Below are 25,773 nucleotides of genomic sequence, written 5' to 3'. Positions count from 1 at the left end.
GAGAAACCAGAGTAAAAGTTTCTCCTGCAACCCGTTCCCTTTCTGCTAGATGAACGAACGTCTCTCCACATGCTCAGTTCTGAGAGATAAGTGTGTGTGAAAGCCGTCCTTCACCTAGCTTGTTGGGAACACAAAGTTTCTTTTCAGTTGCAAACTCCACTCCATACATATATATGCGGAGGTACTAGCTCCAACCAGGTTTTACAGTGAAAATTGCAGGAATTCAACCCGGCACTAGGAAACAGACTGAGAAACCAGAGTAAAAGTTTCTCCTGCAACCTGTTCCCTTTGTGCTAGATGAACGAACGTCTCTTCACATGCTCAGTTCTGAGAGATGTGTGTGTGTGAAAGCCGTCCTTCACCTAGCTTTTTGGGAACATCAAGTTTCTTTTCATTTGTAAACTCCACTCCATACATATATATGGGGAGGTACTAGCTCCAACTCGGTTTTACAGTGAAAACTGCTGGAAATTCAAACCGGCACTAGGAAACAGACTGAGAAACCATAGTAATAGTTTCTCCTGCAACCCGTTCCCTTTTTGCTAGATGAACGAACGTCTCTCCACATGCTCAGTTCTGAGAGATGTGTGTGTGTGAAAGCCGTCCTTCACCTAGCTTTTTCTGAACATAAAGTTTCTTTTCATTTGTAAACTCCACTCCATACATATATATGGGGAGGTACTAGCTCCAACTCGGTTTTACAGTAAAAACTGCTGGAACTTCAAACCGGCACTAGGAAACAGACTGAGAAACCAGAGTAAAAGTTTCTCCTGCAACCCGTTCCCTTTGTGCTAGATGAACGAACGTCTCTCCACATGCTCAGTTCTGAGAGATAAGTGTGTGTCAAAGCCGTCTTTCACTTAGCTAGTTGGGAACACAAAGTTTCTTTTCAGTTGCAAACTCCACTCCATACATATATAAGGGGAGGTACTAGCTCCAAATCGGTTTTACAGTGAAAACTGCAGGAACTTCAAACCGGCACTAGGAAACAGACTGAGAAACCAGAGTAAAAGTTTCTCCTGCAACCCGTTCCCTTTGTGCTAGATGAACGAACGTCTCTCCACATGCTCAGTTCTGAGAGATAAGTGTGTGTGAAAGCCGTCCTTCACCTAGCTTGTTGGGAACACAAAGTTAATTTTCAGTTGCAAACTCCACTCCATACATATATATGGGGAGGTACTAGCTCCAACACGGTTTTACAGTGAAAACTGCTGGAACTTCAAACCGGCACTAGGAAACAGACTGAGAAACCAGAGTAAAAGTTTCTCCTGCAACCCGTTCCCTTTGTTCTACATGAACGAACGTCTCTCCACATGCTCAGTTCTGAGAAATAAGTGTGTGTGAAAGCCGTCCTTCACCTAGCTTGTTGGGAACACAAAGTTTCTTTTCAGTTGCAAACTTGACTCCATACATATATATGGGGAGGTACTAGCTCCAAATCCGTTTTACAGTGAAAACTGCAGGAACTTCAAATCGGCACTAGGAAACAGACTGAGAAACCAGAGTAAAAGTTTCTCCTGCAACCCGTTCACTTTCTGCTAGATGAACGAACGTCTCTCCACGTGCTCAGTTCTAGAGATATGTGTGTGTGAAAGCCGTCCTTCACATAGCTTGTTGGGAACACAAAGTTTCTTTTCATTTGCAAACTCCACTCCATACATATATATGGGGAGGTACTAGCTCCAACTCGGTTTTACAGTGAAAACTGCAGGAACTTCAAACCGGCACTAGGAAACAGACTGAGAAACCAGAGTAAAAGTTTCTCCTGCAACCCGTTCCATTTGTGCTACATGAACGAACGTCTCTCCACATGCTCATTTCTAAGGGATAAGTTTGTGTGAAAGCCGTCCTTCAACTAGCTTGTTGGGAACACAAAGTTTCTTTTCAGTTGCAAACTCCACTCCATACATATATATGGGGAGGTACTGGCTCCAAATCGGTTTTACAGTGAAAACTGCAGAAAATTCAAACCGACACTACGAAACAGACTGAGAAACCAGAGTAAAATTTTCTCCTGCAAACCGTTCCCTTTGTGCTAGATGAACGAACGTCTCTCCACATGCTCAGTTCTGAGAGATAAGTGTGTGTGAAAGCCGTCCTTCACCTAGCTTGTTGGGAACACAAAGTTTCTTTTCAGTTGCAAAATCCACTCCATACATATATATTGGGAGTTACTAGCTCCAACCAGGTTTTACAGTGAAAACTGCAGGAACTTCAAACCGGCACTAGGAAACAGACTGAGAAACCAGAGTAAAAGTTTCTCCTGCAACCTGTTCCCTTTGTGCTAGATGAACGAAAGTCTCTCCACATGCTCAGTTCTGAGAGATGTGTGTGTGTGAAAGCCGTCCTTCACCTAGCTTGTTGGGAACATAAAGTTTCTTTTGATTTGTAAACTCCACTCCATACATATATATGGGGAGGTACTAGCTCCAACTCGGTTTTACAGTGAAAACTGCAGGAACTTCAAACCGGCACTAGGAAACAGACTGAGAAACCAGAGTAAAAGTTTCTCCTGCAACCCGTTCCCTTTGTGCTAGATGAACGAACGTCTCTCCACATGCTCAGTTCTGAGAGATATGTGTGTGTGAAAGCCGTCTTTCACTTAGCTTTTTGGGAACACAAAGTTTCTTTTCAGTTGCAAACTCCACTCCATACATATATATGGGGAGGTACTAGCTCCAAATCGGTTTTACAGTGAAAACTGCAGGAACTTAACCCGGCACTAGGAAACAGACTGAGAAACCAGAGTAAAAGTTTCTCCTGCAACCCGTTCCCTTTATGCTAGATGAACGAACGTCTCTCCACATGCTCAGTTCTGAGAGATAAGTGTGTGTGAAAGCCGTCCTTCACCTAGCTTGTTGGGAACACAAAGTTTCTTTTCAGTTGCAAACTCCACTCCATACATATATATGGGGAAGTACTAGCTCCAACTCGGTTTTACAGTGAAAAGTGCAGGAACTTCAAACCGGCACTAGGAAACAGACTGAGAAACCAGAGTAAAAGTTTCTCCTGCAACCCGTTCCCTTTCTGCTAGATGAACGAACGTCTCTCCACATGCTCAGTTCTGAGAGATAAGTGTGTGTGAAAGCCGTCCTTCACCTAGCTTGTTGGGAACACAAAGTTTCTTTTCAGTTGCAAACTCCACTCCATACATATATATGGGGAAGTACTTGCTCCAAATCGGTTTTACAGTGAAAACTGCAGGATCTTCAAACCGGCACTTCGAAACAGACTGAGAAACCAGATAAAAGTTTCTCCTGCAACCCGTTCCCTTTCTGCTAGATGAACGATCGTCTCTCCACATGCTCAGTTCTGAGAGATAAGTGTGTGTGAAAGCCGTCCTTCACCTAGCTTGTTGGGAACACAAAGTTTCTTTTCAGTTGCAAACTCCACTCCATACATATATATGGGGAGGTACTAGCTCCAACTCGTTTTTAAAGTGAAAACTGCAGGAACTTCAAACCGGCACTACGAAACAGACTGAGAAACCAGAGTAAAATTTTCTCCTGCAAACCTTTCCCTTTGTGCTAGATGAACGAACGTCTCTCCACATGCTCAGTTCTGAGAGATAAGTGTGTGTGAAAGCCGTCCTTCACCTAGCTTGTTGGGAACACAAAGTTTCTTTTCAGTTGCAAAATCCACTCCATACATATATATTGGGAGTTACTAGCTCCAACCAGGTTTTACAGTGAAAACTGCAGGAACTTCAAACCGGCACTAGGAAACAGACTGAGAAACCAGAGTAAAAGTTTCTCCTGCAACCTGTTCCCTTTGTGCTAGATGAACGAAAGTCTCTCCACATGCTCAGTTCTGAGAGATGTGTGTGTGTGAAAGCCGTCCTTCACCTAGCTTGTTGGGAACATAAAGTTTCTTTTCATTTGTAAACTCCACTCCATACATATATATGGGGAGGTACTAGCTCCAAATCGGTTTTACAGTGAAAACTGCAGGAACTTCAAACCGGCACTAGGAAACAGACTGAGAAACCAGAGTAAAAGTTTCTCCTGCAACCCGTTCCCTTTATGCTAGATGAACGAACGTCTCTCCACATGCTCAGTTCTGAGAGATAAGTGTGTGTGAAAGCCGTCCTTCACCTAGCTTGCTGGGAACACAAAGTTTCTTTTCATTTGCAAACTCCACTCCATACATATATATGGGGAAGTACTAGCTCCAACTCGGTTTTACAGTGAAAAGTGCAGGAACTTCAAACCGGCACTAGGAAACAGACTGAGAAACCAGAGTAAAAGTTTCTCCTGCAACCCGTTCCCTTTCTGCTAGATGAACGAACGTCTCTCCACATGCTCAGTTCTGAGAGATAAGTGTGTGTGAAAGCCGTCCTTCACCTAGCTTGTTGGGAACACAAAGTTTCTTTTCAGTTGCAAACTCCACTCCATACATATATATGGGGAAGTACTTGCTCCAAATCGGTTTTACAGTGAAAACTGCAGGATCTTCAAACCGGCACTTCGAAACAGACTGAGAAACCAGAGTAAAAGTTTCTCCTGCAACCCGTTCCCTTTCTGCTAGATGAACGATCGTCTCTCCACATGCTCAGTTCTGAGAAATAAGTGTGTGTGAAAGCCGTCCTTCACCTAGCTTGTTGGGTACACAAAGTTTCTTTTCAGTTGCAAGCTCCACTCCATACATATATATTGGGAGGTACTAGCTCCTACCATGTTTTACAGTGAAAACTGCAGGAACTTCAAACCGGCACTAGGAAACAGACTGAGAATCCAGAGTAAAATTTTCCCCTGCAACCTGTTCCCTTTGTGCTAGATGAACGAACGTCTCTCCACATGCTCAGTTCTGAGAGATGTTTGTGTGTGAAAGCCGTCCTTCAACTAGCTTGTTGGGAACATAAAGTTTCTTTTCATTTGTAAACTCCAATCCATACATATATATGGGGAGGTACTAGCTCCAAATCGGTTTTACAGTGAAAACTGCAGGAACTTCAAACCGGCACTAGGAAACAGACTGAGAAACCAGAGTAAAAGTTTCTCCTGCAACCGGTTCCCTTTGTGCTAGATGAACGAACGTCTCTCCACATGCTCAGTTCTGAGAGATAAGTGTGTGTCAAAGCCGTCTTTCACATAGCTTGTTGGGAGCACAAAGTTTCTTTTCAGTTGCAAACTCCACTCCATACATATATATGGGGAGGTACTAGCTACAACTCGGTTTTACAGTGAAAACTGCAGGAACTTCAAACCGGCACTAGGAAACAGACTGAGAAACCAGAGTAAAAGTTTCTCCTGCAACCCGTTCCCTTTTTGCTAGATGAACGAACGTCTCTCCACATGCTCAGTTCTGAGAGATAAGTGTGTGTGAAAGCCGTCCTTCACCTAGCTTGTTGGGAATTCAAAGTTTCTTTTCAGTTGCAAACTCCACTCCATACATATATATGGGGAGGTACTAGCTCCAACTCGGTTTTACAGTGAAAACTGCTGGAAATTCAAATCGGCACTAGGAAACAGACTGAGAAACCAGAGTAAATGTTTCTCCTGCAACCCGTTCCCTTTGTGCTACATGAACGAACGTCTCTCCACATGCTCAGTTCTGAGAGATAAGTGTGTGTGAAAGCCGTCCTTCACCTAGCTTGTTGGGAACACAAAGTTTCTTTTCAGTTGCAAACTTGACTCCATACATATATATGGGGAGGTACTAGCTCCAAATCGGTTTTACAGTGAAAACTGCAGGAACTTCAAATCGGCACTAGGAAACAGACTGAGAAACCAGAGTAAAAGTTTCTCCTGCAACCTGTTCCCTTTCTGCTAGATGAACGAACGTCTCTCCACGTGCTCAGTTCTGAGAGATATGTGTGTGTGAAAGCCGTCCTTCACCTAGCTTGTTGGGAACACAAAGATTCTTTTCAGTTGCAAACTCCACTCCATACATATATATGGGGAGGTACTAGCTCCAACTCGTTTTTAAAGTGAAAACTGCAGGATCTTCAAACCGGCACTAGGAAACAGACTGAGAAACCAGAGTAAAAGTTTCTCCTGCAACCCGTTCCCTTTGTGCTACATGAACGAACGTCTCTCCACATGCTCAGTTCTGAGAGATAAGTGTGTGTGAAAGCCGTCCTTCACCTAGCTTGTTGGGAACACAAAGTTTCTTTTCAGTTGCAAACTCCACTCCATACATATATATGGGGAGGTACTGGCTCCAAATCGGTTTTACAGTGAAAACTGCAGGAACTTCAAACCGGCACTAGGAAACAGACTGAGAAACCAGAGTAAAAGTTTCTCCTGCAACCCGTTCCCTTTGGCTAGATGAACGAAAGTCTCTCCACATGCTCAGTTCTGAGAGATAAGTGTGTGGGAAAGCCGTCCTTCACCTAGCTAGTTGGGAACACAAAGTTTCTTTTCAGTTGCAAACTCCAATCCATACATATATATTGGGAGGTACTAGCTCCAACCAGGTTTTACAGTGAAAACTGCAGGAACTTCAAACCGGCACTAGGAAACAGACTGAGAAACCAGAATAAAAGTTTCTCCTGCAAACTTTTCCTTTGTGCTAGATGAACGAACGTCTCTCCACATGCTCAGTTCTGAGAGATGTGTGTGTGTGAAAGCCGTCCTTCACCTAGCTTGTTGGGAACATAAAGTTTCTTTTCATTTGTAAATTCCACTCCATACATATATATGGGGAGGTACTAGCTCCAACTCGGTTTTACAGTGAAAACTGCAGGAACTTCAAACCGGCACTAGGAAACAGACTGAGAAACCAGAGTAAAAGTTTCTCCTGCAACCCGTTCCCTTTGTGCCAAATGAACGAAAGTCTCTCCACATTCTCAGTTCTGAGAGATAATTGTGTGTCAAAGCCGACCTTCACTTATCTTGTTGGGAACACAAAGTTTCTTTTCAGTTGCAAACTCCACTCCATACATATATAAAGGGAGGTACTAGCTCCAACTCAGTTTTACAGTGAAAACTGCAGGAACTTCAAACCGGCACTAGGAAACAGACTGAGAAACCAGAGTAAAAGTTTCTCCTGCAACCCGTTCCCTTTGTGCTAGATGAAAGAACGTCTCTCCACATGCTCAGTTCTGAGAGATAAGTGTGTGTGAAAGCCGTCCTTCACATAGCTTGTGGGGAACACAAAGTTTCTTTTCAGTTGCAAACTCCACTCCATACATATATATGGGGAGGTACCAGCTCCAAATCGGTTTTACAGTGAAAACTGCAGGAACTTCAAACTGGCACTAGGAAACAGACTGAGAAACCAGAGAAAAAGTTTCTCCTGCAACCCGTTCCCTTTGTGCTAGATGAACGAACGTCTCTTCACATGCTCAGTTCTGAGAGATAAGTGTGTGTGAAAGCCGTCCTTCACCTAGCTTGTTGGGAACACAAAGTTTCTTTTCAGTTGCAAACTCCACTCCATACATATATATGGGGAGGTACTAGCTCCAAATCGGTTTTACAGTGAAAACTGCAGGAACTTCAACCGGCACTAGGAAACAGACTGAGAAACCAGAGTAAAAGTTTCTCATGCAACCCGTTCACTTTGTGCTAGATGAACGAACGTCTCTCCACATGCTCAGATCTGAGAGATAAGTGTGTGTGAAAGCCGTCCTTCACTTAGCTTGTTGGGAACACAAAGCTTCTTTTCAGTTGCCAACTCCACTCCATACATATATATGGGGAGGTACTAGCTCCAAATCGGTTTTACAGTGAAAACTGCAGGAACTTCAAACCGGCACTAGGAAACAGACTGAGAAACCAGAGTAAAAGTTTCTCCTGCAACCCGTTCCCTTTGTGCTAGATGAACGAACGTCTCTCCACATGCTCATTTCTGAGAGATAAGTGTGTGTGAATGCCGTCCTTCACCTAGCTTGTTGGGAACAGATAGTTTCTTTTCAGTTGCAAACTCCACTCCATACATATATATGTGGAGGTACTAGCTCCAACCAGGTTTTACAGTGAAAACTGCAGGAATTTCAAACCGGCACTAGGAAACAGACTGAGAAACCAGAGTAAAAGTTTCTCCTGCAACCCGTTCCCTTTCTGCTAGATGAACGAACGTCTCTCCACATGCTCAGTTCTGAGAGATAAGTGTGTGTGAAAGCCGTCCTTCACCTAGCTTGTTGGGAACACAAAGTTTCTTTTCAGTTGCAAACTCCACTCCATAAATATACATGGGGAGGTACTAGCTCCAACCAGGTTTTACAGTGAAAACTGCAGGAACTTCAAACCGGCACTAGGAAACAGACTGAGAAACCAGAGTAAAAGTTTCTCCTGCAACCTGTTCCCTTTGTGCTAGATGAACGAACGTCTCTTCACATGCTCAGTTCTGAGAGATGTGTGTGTGTGAAAGCCGTACTTCACCTAGCTTTTTGGGAACATAAAGTTTCTTTTCATTGGTAAACTCCACTCCATACATATATATGGGGAGGTACTATCTCCAAATCGGTTTTACAGTGAAAACTGCAGGAACTTCAAACCGGCACTAGGAAACAGACTGAGAAACCAGAGTAAAAGTTTCTCCTGCAACCCGTTCCCTTTCTGCTAGATGAACGAACGTCTCTCCACATGCTCAGTTCTGAGAGATAAGTGTGTGTGAAAGCCGTTCTTCACCTAGCTTGTTGGGAACACAAAGTTTCTTTTCCGTTGCAAACTCCACTCCATACATATATATGCGGAGGTACTAGCTCCAACCAGGTTTTACAGTGAAAATTGCAGGAATTCAACCCGGCACTAGGAAACAGACTGAGAAACCAGAGTAAAAGTTTCTCCTGCAACCTGTTCCCTTTGTGCTAGATGAACGAACGTCTCTCCACATGCTCAGTTCTGAGAGATGTGTGTGTGTGAAAGCCGTCCTTCACCTAGCTTTTTGGGAACATCAAGTTTCTTTTCATTTGTAAACTCCAGTCCATACATATATATGGGGAGGTAGTAGCTCCAACTCGGTTTTACACTGAAAACTGCTGGAACTTCAAACCGGCACTAGGAAACAGACTGAGAAACCATAGTAATAGTTTCTCCTGCAACCCGTTCCCTTTTTGCTAGATGAACGAACGTCTCTCCACATGCTCAGTTCTGAGAGATGTGTGTGTGTGAAAGCCGTCCTTCACCTAGCTTTTTTGAACATAAAGTTTCTTTTCATTTGTAAACTCCACTCCATACATATATATGGGGAGGTACTAGCTCCAACTCGGTTTTACAGTGAAAACTGCTGGAACTTCAAACCGGCACTAGGAAACAGACTGAGAAACCAGAGTAAAAGTTTCTCCTGCAACCCGTTCCCTTTGTGCTAGATGAACGAACGTCTCTCCACATGCTCAGTTCTGAGAGATAAGTGTGTGTGAATGCCGTACTTCACCTAGCTTGTTGGGAACACAAAGCTTCTTTTCAGTTGCAAACTCCACTCCATACCTATATAAGGGGAGGTACTAGCTCCAAATCGGTTTTACAGTGAAAACTGCAGGAACTTCAAACCGGCACTAGGAAACAGACTGAGAAACCAGAGTAAAAGTTTCTCCTGCAACCCGTTCCCCTTCTGCTAGATGAACGAACGTCCCTCCACATGCTCAGTTCTGAGAGATAAGTGTGTGTGAAAGCCGTCCTTCACCTAGCTTGTTGGGAACATAAAGTTTCTTTTCATTTGTAAACTCCACTCCATAAATATATATGGGGTGGTACTAGCTCCAACTCGGTTTTACACTGAAAACTGCTGGAACTTCAAACCGGCACTAGGAAACAGACTGAGAAACCAGAGTAAAATTTCTCCTGCAACCCGTTCCCTTTGTGCTAGATGAACGAAAGTCTCTCCACATGCTCAGTTCTGAGAAATAAGTGTGTGTGAAAGCCGTATTTCACCTAGCTTGTTGGGAACACAAAGTTTCTTTTCAGTTGCAAACTCCACTCAATACATATATATGGGGAGGTACTAGCTCCAAATCGGTTTTACAGTGAAAACTGCAGGAACTTCAAACCGGCACTAGGAAACAGACTGAGAAACCAGAGTAAAAGTTTCTCCTGCAAACCGTTCCATTTGTGCTAGATGAACGAACGTCTCTCCCCATGCTCAGTTCTGAGAGATACGTGTGTGTGAAAGCCGTCCTTCACCTAGCTTGTTGGGAACACAAAGTTTCTTTTCAGTTGCAAACTCCACTCCATACATATATATTGGGAGGTACTAGCTCCAACTCGGTTTTACAGTGAAAACTGCTGGAACTTCAAACCGGCACTAGGAAACAGACTGAGAAACCAGAGTAAAAGTTTCTCCTGCAACCCGTTCTTTTGTGCTACATGAACGAACGTCTCTCCACATGCTCAGTTCTGAGAGATAAATGTGTGTGAAAGCCGTCCTTCACCTAGCTTGTTGGGAACACAAAGTTTCTTTTCAGTTGCAAAATCCACTCCATACATATATATGGGGAGGTAATAGCTCCAACTCGGTTTTACAGTGAAAACTGCAGGAACTTCAAACCGGCACTAGGAAACAGACTGAGAAACCAGAGTAAAAGTTTCTCCTGCAACCCGTTCCCTTTCTGCTAGATGAACGAACGTCTCTCCACATGCTCAGTTCTGAGAGATAAGTGTGTGTCAAAGCCGTCTTTCACTTAGCTTGTTGGGAACACAAAGTTTCTTTTCAGTTGCAAACTCCACTCCATACATATATATGGGGAGGTACTAGCTCCAACTCGGTTTTACAGTGAAAAGTGCAGGAACTTCAAACCGGCACTAGGAAACAGACTGAGAAACCAGAGTAAAAGTTTCTCCTGCAACCCGTTCCCTTTGTGCTAGATGAACGAACGTCTCTCCACATGCTCAGTTCTGAGAGATAAGTGTGTGTGAAACCCGTCCTTCATCTAGCTTGTTGGGAACACAAAGTTTCTTTTAAGTTGCAAACTCCACTCCATACATATATATGGGGAGGTACAAGCTCCAACTCGGTTTTACAGTGAAAACTGCTGGAACTTCAAACCGGCACTAGGAAACAGACTGAGAAAGCAGAGTAAAAGTTTCTCCTGCAACCCGTTCCCTTTGTGCTAGATGAACGAACGTCTCTCCACATGCTCATTTCTAAGAGATAAGTGTGTGTGAAAGCCGTCCTTCAAATAGCTTGTTGGGAACACAAAGTTTCTTTTCAGTTGCAAACTCCACTCCATACATATATATGGGGAGGTACTTGCTCCAAATCGGTTTTACAGTGAAAACTGCAGGAACTTCAAACCGGCACTTCGAAACAGACTGAGAAACCAGAGTGAAAGTTTCTCCTGCAACCCGTTCCCTTTCTGCTAGATGAACGATCGTCTCTCCACATGCTCAGTTCTGAGAGATAAGTGTGTGTGAAAGCCGTCCTTCACCTAGCTTGTTGGGAACACAAAGTTTCTTTTCAGTTTCAAACTCCACTCCATACATATATATGGGGAGGTACTGGCACCAAATCGGTTTTACAGTGAAAACTGCAGGAACTTCAAACCGGCACTACGAAACAGACTGAGAAACCAGAGTAAAAGTTTCTCCTGCAACCCGTTCCATTTGTGCTAGATGAACGATCGTCTCTCCACATGCTCAGTTCTGAGAGATAAGTGTGTGTGAAAGCCGTCCTTCACCTAGCTTGTTGGGAACACAAAGTTTCTTTTCAGTTGCAAAGTCCACTCCATACATATATATTGGGAGGTACTAGCTCCAACCAGATTTTACAGTGAAAACTGCAGGAACTTCAAACCGGCACTAGGAAACAGACTGAGAAACCAGAGTAAAATTTTCTCCTGCAACCTGTTCCCTTTGTGCTAGATGAACGAACGTCTCTCCACATGCTCAGTTCTGAGAGATGTGTGTGTGTGAAAGCCGTCCTTCACCTAGCTTGTTGGGAACATAAAGTTTCTTTTCATTTGTAAACTCCATTCCATACATATATATGGGGAGGTACTAGCTCCAACTCGGTTTTCCAGTGAAAACTGCAGGAAATTCAAACCGGCACTAGGAAACAGACTGAGAAACCAGAGTAAAAGTTTCTCCTGCAACCGGTTCCCTTTGTGCTAGATGAACGAACGTCTCTCCACATGCTCAGTTCTGAGAGATAAGTGTGTGTCAAAGCCGTCTTTCACTTAGCTTGTTGGGAACACAAAGTTTCTTTTCAGTTGCAAACTCCACTCCATACATATATATGGGGAGGTACTAGCTCCAAATCGGTTTTACAGTGAAAACTGCAGGAACTTCAAACCGGCACTAGGAAACAGACTGAGAAACCAGAGTAAAAGTTTCTCCTGCAACCCGTTCCCTTTGTGCTAGATGAACGAACGTCTCTCCACATGCTCAGTTCTGAGAGATATGTGTGTGTCAAAGCCGTCTTTCACTTAGCTTGTTGGGAACACAAAGTTTCTTTTCAGTTGCAAACTCCACTCCATACATATATAAGGGGGAGGTACTAGCTCCAAATCGGTTTTACAGTGAAAACTGCAGGAACTTCAAACCGGCACTAGGAAACAGACTGAGAAACCAGAGTAAAAGTTTCTCCTGCAACCCGTTCCCTTTATGCTAGATGAACGAACGTCTCTCCACATGCTCAGTTCTGAGAGATAAGTGTGTGTGAAAGCCGTCCTTCACCTAGCTTGTTGGGAACACAAAGTTTCTTTTCATTTGCAAACTCCACTCCATACATATATATTGGGAGGTACTAGCTCCAACCAGGTTTTACAGTGAAAATTGCAGGAACTTCAAACCGGCACTAGGAAACAGACTGAGAAACCAGAGTAAAATTTTCTACTGCAACCTGTTCCCTTTGTGCTAGATGAACGAACGTCTCTCCACATGCTCAGTTCTGAGAGATGTGTGTGTGTGAAAGCCGTCCTTCACCTAGCTTGTTGGGAACATAAAGTATCTTTCCATTTGTAAACTCCAATCCATACATATATATGGGGAGGTACTAGCTCCAACTCGGTTTTACAGTGAAAACTGCTGGAACTTCAAACCGGCACTAGGAAACAGACTGAGAAACCAGAGTAAAAGATTCTCCTGCAACCGGTTCCCTTTGTGCTAGATGAACGAACGTCTCTCCACATGCTCAGTTCTGAGAGATAAGTGTGTGTCAAAGCCGTCTTTCACTTAGCTCGTTGGGAACACAAAGTTTCTTTTCAGTTGCAAACTCCACTCCATACATATATAAGGGGAGGTACTAGCTCCAAATCGGTTTTACAGTGAAAACTGCTGGAACTTCAAACCGGCACTAGGAAACAGACTGAGAAACCAGAGTAAAAGTTTCTCCTGCAACCCGTTCCCTTTGTGCTAGGTGAACGAACGTCTCTCCACATGCTCAGTTCTGAGAGATAAGTGTGTGTGAAAACCGTCCTTCACCTAGCTTGTTGGGAACACAAAGATAATATTCAGTTGCAAACTCCACTCCATACATATATATGGGGAGGTACTAGCTCCAACTCGGTTTTACAGTGAAAACTGCTGGAACTTCAACCCGGCACTAGGAAACAGACTGAGAAACCAGAGTAAAAGTTTCTCCTGCAACCCATTCCCTTTGTTCTACATGAACGAACGTCTCTCCACATGCTCAGTTCTGAGAGATAAGTGTGTGTGAAAGCCGTCCTTCACCTAGCTTGTTGGGAACACAAAGTTTCTTTTCAGTTTCAAACTTGACTCCATACATATATATGGGGAGGTACTAGCTCCAAATCCGTTTTACAGTGAAAACTGCAGGAACTTCAAATCGGCACTAGGAAACAGACTGAGAAACCAGAGTAAAAGTTTCTCCTGCAACCCGTTCCGTTTGTGCTACATGAAAGAACGTCTCTCCACATGCTCATATCTAAGGGATAAGTGTGTGTGAAAGCCGTCCTTCAACTAGCTTGTTGGGAACACAAAGTTTCTTTTCAGTTGCAATCTCCACTCCATACATATTTATGGGGAGGTACTGGCTCCAAATCGGTTTTACAGTGAAAACTGCAGAAAATTCAAACCGGCACTACGAAACAGACTGAGAAACCAGAGTAAAATTTTCTCCTGCAAACCGTTCCCTTTGTGCTAGATGAACGAACGTCTCTCCACATGCTCAGTTCTGAGAGATAAGTGTGTGTGAAAGCCGTCCTTCACCTAGCTTGTTGGGAACACAAAGTTTCTTTTCAGTTGCAAAATCCACTCCATACATATATATTGGGAGTTACTAGCTCCAACCAGGTTTTACAGTGAAAACTGCAGGAACTTCAAACCGGCACTAGGAAACAGACTGAGAAACCAGAGTAAAAGTTTCTCCTGCAACCTGTTCCCTTTGTGCTAGATGAACGAAAGTCTCTCCACATGCTCAGTTCTGAGAGATGTGTGTGTGTGAAAGCCGTCCTTCACCTAGCTTGTTGGGAACATAAAGTTTCTTTTCATTTGTAAACTCCACTCCATACATATATATGGGGAGGTACTAGCTCCAACTCGGTTTTACAGTGAAAACTGCAGGAACTTCAAACCGGCACTAGGAAACAGACTGAGAAACCAGAGTAAAAGTTTCTCCTGCAACCCGTTCCCTTTGTGCTAGATGAACGAACGTCTCTCCACATGCTCAGTTCTGAGAGATATGTGTGTGTGAAAGCCGTATTTCACTTAGCTTGTTGGGAACACAAAGTTTCTTTTCAGTTGCAAACTCCACTCCATACATATATATGGGGAGGTACTAGCTCCAAATCGGTTTTACAGTGAAAACTGCAGGAACTTCAAACCGGCACTAGGAAACAGACTGAGAAACCAGAGTAAAAGTTTCTCCTGCAACCCGTTCCCTTTATGCTAGATGAACGAACGTCTCTCCACATGCTCAGTTCTGAGAGATAAGTGTGTGTGAAAGCCGTCCTTCACCTAGCTTGTTGGGAACACAAAGTTTCTTTTCAGTTGCAAACTCCACTCCATACATATATATGGGGAAGTACTAGCTCCAACTCGGTTTTACAGTGAAAAGTGCAGGAACTTCAAACCGGCACTAGGAAACAGACTGAGAAACCAGAGTAAAAGTTTCTCCTGCAACCCGTTCCCTTTCTGCTAGATGAACGAACGTCTCTCCACATGCTCAGTTCTGAGAGATAAGTGTGTGTGAAAGCCGTCCTTCACCTAGCTTGTTGGGAACACAAAGTTTCTTTTCAGTTGCAAACTCCACTCCATACATATATATGGGGAAGTACTTGCTCCAAATCGGTTTTACAGTGAAAACTGCATAATCTAAAAACCGGCACTTCGAAACAGACTGAGAAACCAGAGTAAAAGTTTCTCCTGCAACCCGTTCCCTTTCTGCTAGATGAACGATCGTCTCTCCACATGCTCAGTTCTGAGAGATAAGTGTGTGTGAAAGCCGTCCTTCACCTAGCTTGTTGGGAACACAAAGTTTCTTTTCAGTTGCAAACTTGACTCCATACATATATATGGGGAGGTACTAGCTCCAAAACTGTTTTACAGTGAAAACTGCAGGAACTTCAAATCGGCACTAGGAAACAGACTGAGAAACCAGAGTAAATGTTTCTCCTGCAACCTGTTCCCTTTCTGCTAGATGAACGAACGTCTCTCCACGTGCTCAGTTCTAAGAGATATGTGTGTGTGAAAGCCGTCCTTCACCTAGCTTGTTGGGAACACAAAGTTTCTTTTCAGTTGCAAACTCCACTCCATACATATATATGGGGAGGTACTAGCTCCAACTCGTTTTTAAAGTGAAAACTGCAGGAACTTCAAACCGGTACTACGAAACAGACTGAGAAACCAGAGTAAAATTTTCTCCTGCAAACCGTTCCCTTTGTGCTAGATGAACGAACGTCTCTCCACATGCTCAGTTCTGAGAGATAAGTGTGTGTGAAAGCCGTCCTTCACCTAGCTTGTTGGGAACACAAAGTTTCTTTTCAGTTGCAAACTCCACTCCATACATATATATTGGGAGGTACTAGCTCCAACCAGGTTTTACAGTGAAAACTGCAGGAACTTCAAACCGGCACTAGGAAACAGACTGAGAAACCAGAGTAAAAGTTTCTCCTGCAACCTGTTCCCTTTGTGCTAGATGAACGAAAGTCTCTCCAAATGCTCAGTTCTGAGAGATGTGTGTGTGTGAAAGCCGTCCTTCACCTAGCTTGTTGGGAACATAAAGTTTCTTTTCATTTGTAAACTCCACTCCATACATATATATGGGGAGGTACTAGCTCCAACTCTGTTTTACAGTGAAAACTGCAGGAACTTCAAACCGGCACTAGGAAACAGACTGAGAAACCAGAGTAAAAGTTTCTCCTGCAACCCGTTCCCTTTGTGCTAGATGAACGAACGTCTCTCCAAATGCTCAGTTCTGAGAGATATGTGTGTGTCAAAGCCGTCTTTCACTTAGCTTGTTGGGAACACAAAGTTTCTTTTCAGTTGCAAACTCCACTCCATACATATATATGGGGATGTACTAGCTCCAAATCGGTTTTACAGTGAAAACTGCAGGAACTTCAAACCGGCACTAGGAAACAGACTGAGAAACCAGAGTAAAAGTTTCTCCTGCAACCCGTTCCCTTTATGCTAGATGAACGAACGTCTCTCCACATGCTCAGTTCTGAGAGATAAGTGTGTGTGAAAGCCGTCCTTCACCTAGCTTGTTGGGAACACAAAGTTTCTTTTCAGTTGCAAACTCCACTCCATACATATATATGGGGAAGTACTAGCTCCAACTCGGTTTTACAGCGAAAAGTGCAGGAACTTCAAACCGGCACTAGGAAACAGACTGAGAAACCAGAGTAAAAGTTTCTCCTGCAACCCGTTCCCTTTCTGCTAGATGAACGAACGTCTCTCCACATGCTCAGTTCTGAGAGATAAGTGTGTGTGAAAGCCGTCCTTCACCTAGCTTGATGGGAACACAAAGTTTCTTTTCAGTTGCAAACTCCACTCCATACATATATACGGGGAAGTACTTGCTCCAAATCGGTTTTACAGTGAAAACTGCAGGATCTTCAAACCGGCACTTCGAAACAGACTGAGAAACCAGAGTAAAAGTTTCTCCTGCAACCCGTTCCCTTTCTGCTATATGAACGATCGTCTCTCCACATGCTCAGTTCTGAGAGATAAGTGTGTGTGAAAGCCGTCCTTCACCTAGCTTGTTGGGAACACAAAGTTTCTTTTCAGTTGCAAGCTCCACTCCATACATATATATTGGGAGGTACTAGCTCCTACCATGTTTTACAGTGAAAACTGCAGGAACTTCAAACCGGCACTAGGAAACAGACTGAGAATCCAGAGTAAAATTTTCCCCTGCAACCTGTTCCCTTTGTGCTAGATGAACGAACGTCTCTCCACATGCTCAGTTCTGAGAGATGTTTGTGTGTGAAAGCCGTCCTTCAACTAGCTTGTTGGGAACATAAAGTTTCTTTTCATTTGTAAACTCCAATCCATACATATATATGGGGAGGTACTAGCTCCAACTCGGTTTTACAGTGAAAACTGCAGGAACTTCAAACCGGCACTAGGAAACAGACTGAGAAACCAGAGTAAAAGTTTCTCCTGCAAACCGTTCCCTTTTTGCTAGATGAACGAACGTCTCTCCACATGCTCAGTTCTGAGAGATAAGTGTGTGTGAAAGCCGTCCTTCACCTAGCTTGTTGGGAACACAAAGTTTCTTTTCAGTTGCAAACTCCACTCCATACATATATATGGGGAGGTACTAGCTCCAACTCGGTTTTACAGTGAAAACTGCTGGAAGTTCAAATCGGCACTAGGAAACAGACTGAGAAACCAGAGTAAATGTTTCTCCTGCAACCCGTTCCCTTTGTGCTACATGAACGAACGTCTCTCCACATGCTCAGTTCTGAGAGATAAGTGTGTGTGAAAGCCGTCCTTCACCTAGCTTGTTGGGAACACAAAGTTTCTTTTCAGTTGCAAACTTGACTCCATACATATATATGGGGAGGTACTAGCTCCAAATCGGTTTTACAGTGAAAACTGCAGGAACTTCAAACCGGCACTAGGAAACAGACTGAGAAACCAGAGTAAAAGTTTCTCCTGCAACCTGTTCCCATTCTGCTAGATGAACGAACGTCTCTCCACGTGCTCAGTTCTGAGAGATATGTGTGTGTGAAAGCCGTCCTTCACCTAGCTTGTTGGGAACACAAAGTTTCTTTTCAGTTGCAAACTCCACTCCATACATATATATGGGGAGGTACTAGCTCCAACTCGTTTTTAAAGTGAAAACTGCAGGAACTTCAAACCGGCACTAGGAAACAGACTGAGAAACCAGAGTAAAAGTTTCTCCTGCAACCCGTTCCCTTTGTGCTACATGAACGAACATCTCTCCACATGCTCAGTTCTGAGAGATAAGTGTGTGTGAAAGCCGTCCTTCACCTAGCTTGTTGGGAACACAAAGTTTCTTTTCAGTTGCAAACTCCACTCCATACATATATATGGGGAGGTACTGGCTCCAAATCGGTTTTACAGTGAAAACTGCAGGAACTTCAAACCGGCACTAGGAAACAGACTGAGAAACCAGAGTAAAAGTTTCTCCTGCAACCCGTTCCCTTTGGCTAGATGAACGAAAGTCTCTCCACATGCTCAGTTCTGAGAGATAAGTGTGTGGGAAAGCCGTCCTTCACCTAGCTAGTTGGGAACACAAAGTTTCTTTTCAGTTGCAAACTCCAATCCATACATATATATTGGGAGGTACTAGCTCCAACCAGGTTTTACAGTGAAAACTGCAGGAACTTCAAACCGGCACTAGGAAACAGACTGAGAAACCAGAGTAAAATTTTCTCCTGCAAACTTTTCCTTTGTGCTAGATGAACGAACGTCTCTCCACATGCTCAGTTCTGAGAGATGTGTGTGTGTGAAAGCCGTCCTTCACCTAGCTTGTTGGGAACATAAAGTTTCTTTTCATTTGTAAACTCCACTCCATACATATATATGGGGAGGTACTAGCTCCAACTCGGTTTTACAGTGAAAACTGCAGGAACTTCAAACCGGCACTAGGAAACAGACTGAGAAACCAGAGTAAAAGTTTCTCCTGCAACCTGTTCCCTTTGTGCTAGATGAACGAAAGTCTCTCCACATGCTCAGTTCTGAGAGATAATTGTGTGTCAAAGCCGTCCTTCACTTATCTTGTTGGGAACACAAAGTTTCTTTTCAGTTGCAAACTCCACTCCATACATATATATAGGGAGGTACAAGCTCCAACTCAGTTTTACAGTGAAAACTGCAGGAACTTCAAACCGGCACTAGGAAACAGACTGAGAAACCAGAGTAAAAGTTTCTCCTGCAACCCGTTCCCTTTGTGCTAGATGAACGAACGTCTCTCCACATGCTCAGTTCTGAGAGATAAGTGTGTGTGAAAGCCGTCCTTCACCTAGCTTGTGGGGAACACAAAGTTTCTTTTCAGTTGCAAACTCCACTCCATACATATATATGGGGAGGTACTAGCTCCAAATCGGTTTTACAGTGAAAACTGCAGGAACTTAAACCGGCACTAGGAAACAGACTGAGAAACCAGAGTAAAAGTTTCTCCTGCAACCCGTTCCCTTTCTGCTAGATGAACGAACGTCTCTCCACATGCTCAATTCTGAGAGATAAGTGTGTGTGAAAGCCGTCCTTCACCTAGCTTGATGGGAACACAAAGTTTCTTTTCAGTTGCAAACTCCACTCCATACATATATATGGGGAGGTACTAGCTCCAACTCGGTTTTACAGTGAAAACTGCAGGAACTTCAACCGGCACTAGGAAACAGACTGAGAAACCAGAGTAAAAGTTTCTCCTGCAACCCGTTCCCTTTTTGCTAGATGAACGAACGTCTCTCCACATGCTCAGTTCTGAGAGATAAGTGTGTGTGAAAGCCGTCCTTCACCTAGCTTGTTGGGAACACAAAGTTTCTTTTCAGTTGCAAACTCCACTCCATACATATATATGGCGAGGTACTAGCTCCAACCAGATTTTACAGTGAAAACTGCAGGAACTTCAAACCGGCACTAGGAAACAGACTGAGAAACCAGAGTAAAAGTTTCTCCTGCAACCCTTTCCCTTTCTGCTAGATGAACGAACGTCTCTCCACATGCTCAGTTCTGAGAGATAAGTGTGTGTGAAAGCCGTCCTTCACCTAGCTTTTTGGGAACCCGAAGTTTCTTTTCAGTTGCAAACTCCACTCCATACATATATATGGGGAAGTACTAGCTCCAACTCGGTTTTACAGTGAAAAGTGCAGGAACTTCAAACCGGCACTAGGAAACAGACTGAGAAACCAGAGTAAAAGTTTCTCCTGCAACCCGTTCCATTTCTGCTAGATGAACGAACGTCTCTCCACATGCTCAGTTCTGAGAGATAATTGTGTGTGAAAACCGTCCTTCACCTAGCTTGTTGGGAACACAAAGTTTCTTTTCAGTTGCAAACTCCACTCCATACATATATATGGGGTGGTACTAGCTCCAACCAGGTTTTACAGTGAAAACTGCAGGAACTTCAAAACGGCACTAGGAAACAGACTGAGAAACCAGAGTAAAAGTTTCTCCTGCAACCCGTTCCCTTTCTGCTAGATGAACGAACGTCTCTCCACATGCTCAGTTCTGAGAGATAAGTGTGTGTGAAAGCCGTCCTTCACCTAGCTTGTTGGGAACACAAAGTTTCTTTTCAGTTGCAAACTCCACTCCATAAATATACATGGGGAGGTACTAGCTCAAACCAGGTTTTACAGTGAAAACTGCAGGAACTTCAAACCGGCACTAGGAAACATACTGAGAAACCAGAGTAAAAGTTTCTCCTGCAACCCGTTTCCCTTGTGCTAGATGAACGAAAGTCTATCCACATGGTCAGTTCTGAGAGATAAGTGTGTGTGAAAGCCGTCCTTCACCTAGCTTGTTGGGAACACAAAGTTTCTTTTCAGTTGCAAACTCCACTCCATACATATATATGGGGGGGTACTAGCTCAAACTCGGTTTTACAGTGAAAACTGCAGGAACTTCAAACCGGCACTAGGAAACAGACTGAGAAACCAGAGTAAAAGTTTCTCCTGCAACCCGTTCCCCTTGTGCTAGATGGACGAACGTCTCTCCACATGCTCAGTTCTGAGAGAAAAGTGTGTGTGAAAGCCGTCCTTCACCTAGCTTGTTGGGAACACAAAGTTTCTTTTCAGTTGCAAACTCCACTCCATACATATATATGGGGAGGTACTAGCTCCAACTCGGTTTTACAGTGAAAACTGCAGGAACTTCAAACCGGCACTAGGAAACAGACTGAGAAACCAGAGTAAAAGTTTCTCCTGCAACCCGTTCCCTTTATGCTAGATGAACGAACGTCTATCCACATGCTCAGTTCTGAGAGATAAGTGTGTGTGAAAGCCGTCCTTCACCTAGCTTTTGGGGAACCCGAAGTTTCTTTTCAGTTGCAAACTCCACTCCATACATATATATGGGGAAGTACTAGCTCCAACTCGGTTTTACAGTGAAAAGTGCAGGAACTTCAAACCGGCACTAGGAAACAGACTGAGAAACCAGAGTAAAAGTTTCTCCTGCAACCCGTTCCCTTTCTGCTAGATGAACGAACGTCTCTCCACATGCTCAGTTCTGAGAGATAAGTGTGTGTGAAAACCGTCCTTCACCTAGCTTGTTGGGAACACAAAGTTTCTTTTCAGTTGCAAACTCCACTCCATACATATATATGGGGTGGTACTAGCTCCAAGCAAGTTTTACAGTGAAAACTGCAGGAACTTCAAAACGGCACTAGGAAACAGACTGAGAAACCAGAGTAAAAGTTTCTCCTGCAACCCGTTCCCTTTCTGCTAGATGAACGAACGTCTCTCCACATGCTCAGTTCTGAGAGATAAGTGTGTGTGAAAGCCGTCCTTCACCTAGCTTGTTGGGAACACAAAGTTTCTTTTCAGTTGCAAACTCCACTCCATAAATATACATGGGGAGGTACTAGCTCCAACCAGGTTTTACAGTGAAAACTGCAGGAACTTCAAACCGGCACTAGGAAACAGACTGAGAAACCAGAGTAAAATTTTCCCCTGCAACCTGTTCCCTTTGTGCTAGATGAACGAACGTCTCTTCACATGCTCAGTTCTGAGAGATGTGTGTGTGTGAAAGCCGTCCTTCACCTAGCTTGTTGGGAACACAAAGTTTCTTTTCAGTTGCAAACTCCACTCCATACATATATATGCGGAGGTACTAGCTCCAACAAGGTTTTACAGTGAAAACTGCAGGAAGTTCAACCCGGCACTAGGAAACAGACTGAGAAACCAGAGTAAAAGTTTCTCCTGCAACCCGTTCCCTTTGTGCTAGATGAACGAACGTCTCTCCACATGCTCATTTCTGATAGATAAGTGTGTGTGAAGGCCGTCCTTCACCTAGCTTTTTGGGAACATCAAGTTTCTTTTCATTTGTAAACTCCACTCCATACATATATATGGGGAGGTACTAGCTCCAACTCGGTTTTACAGTGAAAACTGCTGGAACTTCAAACCGGCACAAGGAAACAGACTGAGAAACCATAGTAATAGTTTCTCCTGCAACCCGTTCCCTTTGTGCTAGATGAACGAACGTCTCTCCACATGCTCAGTTCTGAGAGATAAGTGTGTGTGAAAGCCGTCCTTCACCTAGCTTGTTGGGAACAGATAGTTTCTTTTCAGTTGCAAACTCCACTCCATACATATATATGGGGAGGTACTAGCTCCAACCAGGTTTTACAGTGAAAAATGCAGGAACTTCAAACCGGCACTAGGAAACAGACTGAGAAACCAGAGTAAAAGTTTCTCCTACAACCTGTTCCCTTTGTGCTAGATGAACGAACGTCTCTCCACATGCTCAGTTCTGAGAGATGTGTGTGTGTGAAAGCCGTCCTTCACCTAGCTTTTTCTGAACATAAATTTTCTTTTCATTTGTAAACTCCACTCCATACATATATATGGGGAGGTACTAGCTCCAACTATGTTTTACAGTGAAAACTGCTGGAACTTCAAACCGGCACTAGGAAACAGACTGAGAAAACACAGTAATAGTTTCTCCTGCAACCCGTTCCCTTTGTGCTAGATGAACGAACGTCTCTCCACATGCTCAGTTCTGAGAGATAAGTGTGTGTGAATGCCGTCCTTCACCTAGTTTGTTGGGAACACAAAGCTTCTTTTCAGTTGCAAACTCCACTCCATACATATATAAGGGGAGGTACTAGCTCCAAATCGGTTTTACAGTGAAAACTGCAGGAACTTCAAACCGGCACTAGGAAACAGACTGAGAAACCAGAGTAAAAGTCTCTCCTGCAACCCGTTCCCTTTCTGCTAGATGAACGAACGTCCCTCCACATGCTCAGTTCTGAGAGATAAGTGTGTGTGAAAGCCGTCCTTCACCTAGCTTGTTGGGAACATAAAGTTTCTTTTCATTTGTAAACTCCACTCCATAAATATATATGGGGTGGTACTAGCTCCAACTCGGTTTTACACTGAATAATGCTGGAACTTCATACCGGCACTAGGAAACAGACTGAGAAACCAGACAAAAATTTCTCCTGCAACACGTTCCCTTTGTGCTAGATGAACGAACGTCTCTCCACATGCTCAGTTCTGAGAGATAAGTGTGTGTGAAAGCTGTCCTTCACATAGCTTGTTGGGAACACAAAGTTTCTTTTCAGTTGCAAACTCCACTCCATACACATATATGGGGAGGTTCTAGCTCCAAATCGGTTTTACAGTGAAAACTGCAGGAACTTCAAACCGGCACTAGGAAACAGACTGAGAAACCAGAGTAAAAGTTTCTCCTGCAAACCGTTCCATTTGTGCTAGATGAACGAACGTCTCTCCACATGCTCAGTTCTGAGAGATACGTGTGTGTGAAAGCCGTCCTTCACCTAGCTTGTTGGGAACACAAAGTTTCTTTTCAGTTGCAAACTCCACTCCATACATATATATGGGGAGGTACTAGCTCCAACTCGGTTTTACAGTGAAAACTGCTGGAACTTCAAACCGGCACTAGGAAACAGAGTGAGAAACCAGAGTAAAAGTTTCTCCTGCAACCCGTTCCTTTTGTGCTACATGAACGAACGTCTCTCCACATGCTCAGTTCTGAGAGATAAGTGTGTGTGAAAGCCGTCCTTCACCTAGCTTGTTGGGAACATAAAGTTTCTTTTCATTTGTAAACTCCACTCAATAAATATATATGGGGTGGTACTGGCTCCAACTCGGTTTTACACTGAAAACTGCTGGAATTTCAAACCGGCACTAGGAAACAGACTGAGAAACCAGAGTAAAATTTCTCCTGCAAACCGTTCCCTTTGGGCTAGATGAACGAACGTCTCTCCACATGCTCAGTTCTGAGAGATAAGTGTGTGTGAAAGCTGTCCTTCACCTAGCTTGTTGGGAACACAAAGTTTCTTTTCAGTTGCAAACTCCACTCCATACATATATATGGGGAGGTACTAGCTCCAAATCGGTTTTACAGAGAAAACTGCAGGAACTTCAAACCGGCACTAGGAAACAGACTGAGAAACCAGAGTAAAATTTCTCCTGCAACCCGTTCCCTTTGTGCTAGATGAACGAACGTCTCTCCACATGCTCAGTTCTGAGAGATAAGTGTGTGTGAAAGCTGTCCTTCACCTAGCTTGTTGGGAACACAAAGTTTCTTTTCAGTTGCAAACTCCACTCCTTACATATATATGGGGAGGTACTAGCTCCAAATCGGTTTTACAGTGAAAACTGCAGGAACTTCAAACCGGCACTAGGAAACAGACTGAGAAACCAGAGTAAAAGTTTCACCTGCAACCCGTTCCCTTTGTGCTAGATGAACGAACGTCTCTCCACATGCTCAGTTCTGAGAAATATGTGTGTGTGAAAGCCGTACTTCACCTAGCTTGTTGGGAACACAAAGTTTCTTTTCAGTTGCAAACTCCACTCCATACATATATATGGGGAGGTACTAGCTCCAACTCGGTTTTACAGTGAAAACTGCTGGAACTTCAAACCGGCACTAGGAAACAGTCTGAGAAACCAGAGTAAAAGTTTCTCCTGCAAACCGTTCTTTTTGTGCTACATGAACGAACGTCTCTTCACATGCTCAGTTCTGAGAGATAAGTGTGTGTGAAAGCCGTCCTTCACCTAGCTTGTTGGGAACACAAAGTTTCTTTTCAGTTGCAAAATCCACTCCATACATATATATGGGGAAGTACTAGCTCCAACTAGGTTTTACAGTGAAAAGTGCAGGAACTTCAAACCGGCACTAGGAAACAGACTGAGAAACCAGAGTAAAAGTTTCTCCTGCAAACCGTTCCCTTTCTGCTAGATGAACGAACGTCTCTCCACATGCTCAGTTCTGAGAGATAAGTGTGTGTGAAAGCCGTCCTTCACCTAGCCTGTTGGGAACACAAAGTTTCTTTTCACTTGCAAACTCCACTCCATACTTATATATGGGGAGGTACAAGCTCCAACTCGGTTTTACAGTGAAAACTGCTTGACTTCATACCGTCACTAGGAAACAGACTGAGAAACCAGAGTAAAAGTTTCTCCTGCAACCCGTTCCCTTTGTGCTAGATGAACGAACGTCTCTCCACATGCTCATTTTTAAGGTATAAGTTTGTGTTAAAGCCGTCCTTCAACCAGCTTGTTGGGAACACAAAGTTTCTTTTCAGTTGCAAACTCCACTCCATACATATATATGGGGAGGTACTGGCTCCAAATCGGTTTTACAGTGAAAACTGCAGAAACTTCAAACCGGCACTACGAAACAGACTGAGAAACCAGAGTAAAATTTTCTCCTGCATCCCGTTCCTTTTGTGCTAGATGAACGAACGTCTCTCCACATGCTCAGTTCTGAGAGATAAGTGTGTGTGAAAGCCGTCCTTCACCTAGCTTGTTGGGAACACAAAGTTTCTTTT

Source organism: Camelus dromedarius, unplaced genomic scaffold (assembly GCF_036321535.1).
Source record: "Camelus dromedarius isolate mCamDro1 unplaced genomic scaffold, mCamDro1.pat HAP1_SCAFFOLD_123, whole genome shotgun sequence".
Classification (NCBI taxonomy): domain Eukaryota; kingdom Metazoa; phylum Chordata; class Mammalia; order Artiodactyla; family Camelidae; genus Camelus; species Camelus dromedarius.
Note: the sequence above shows the minus strand (reverse complement) of the source record.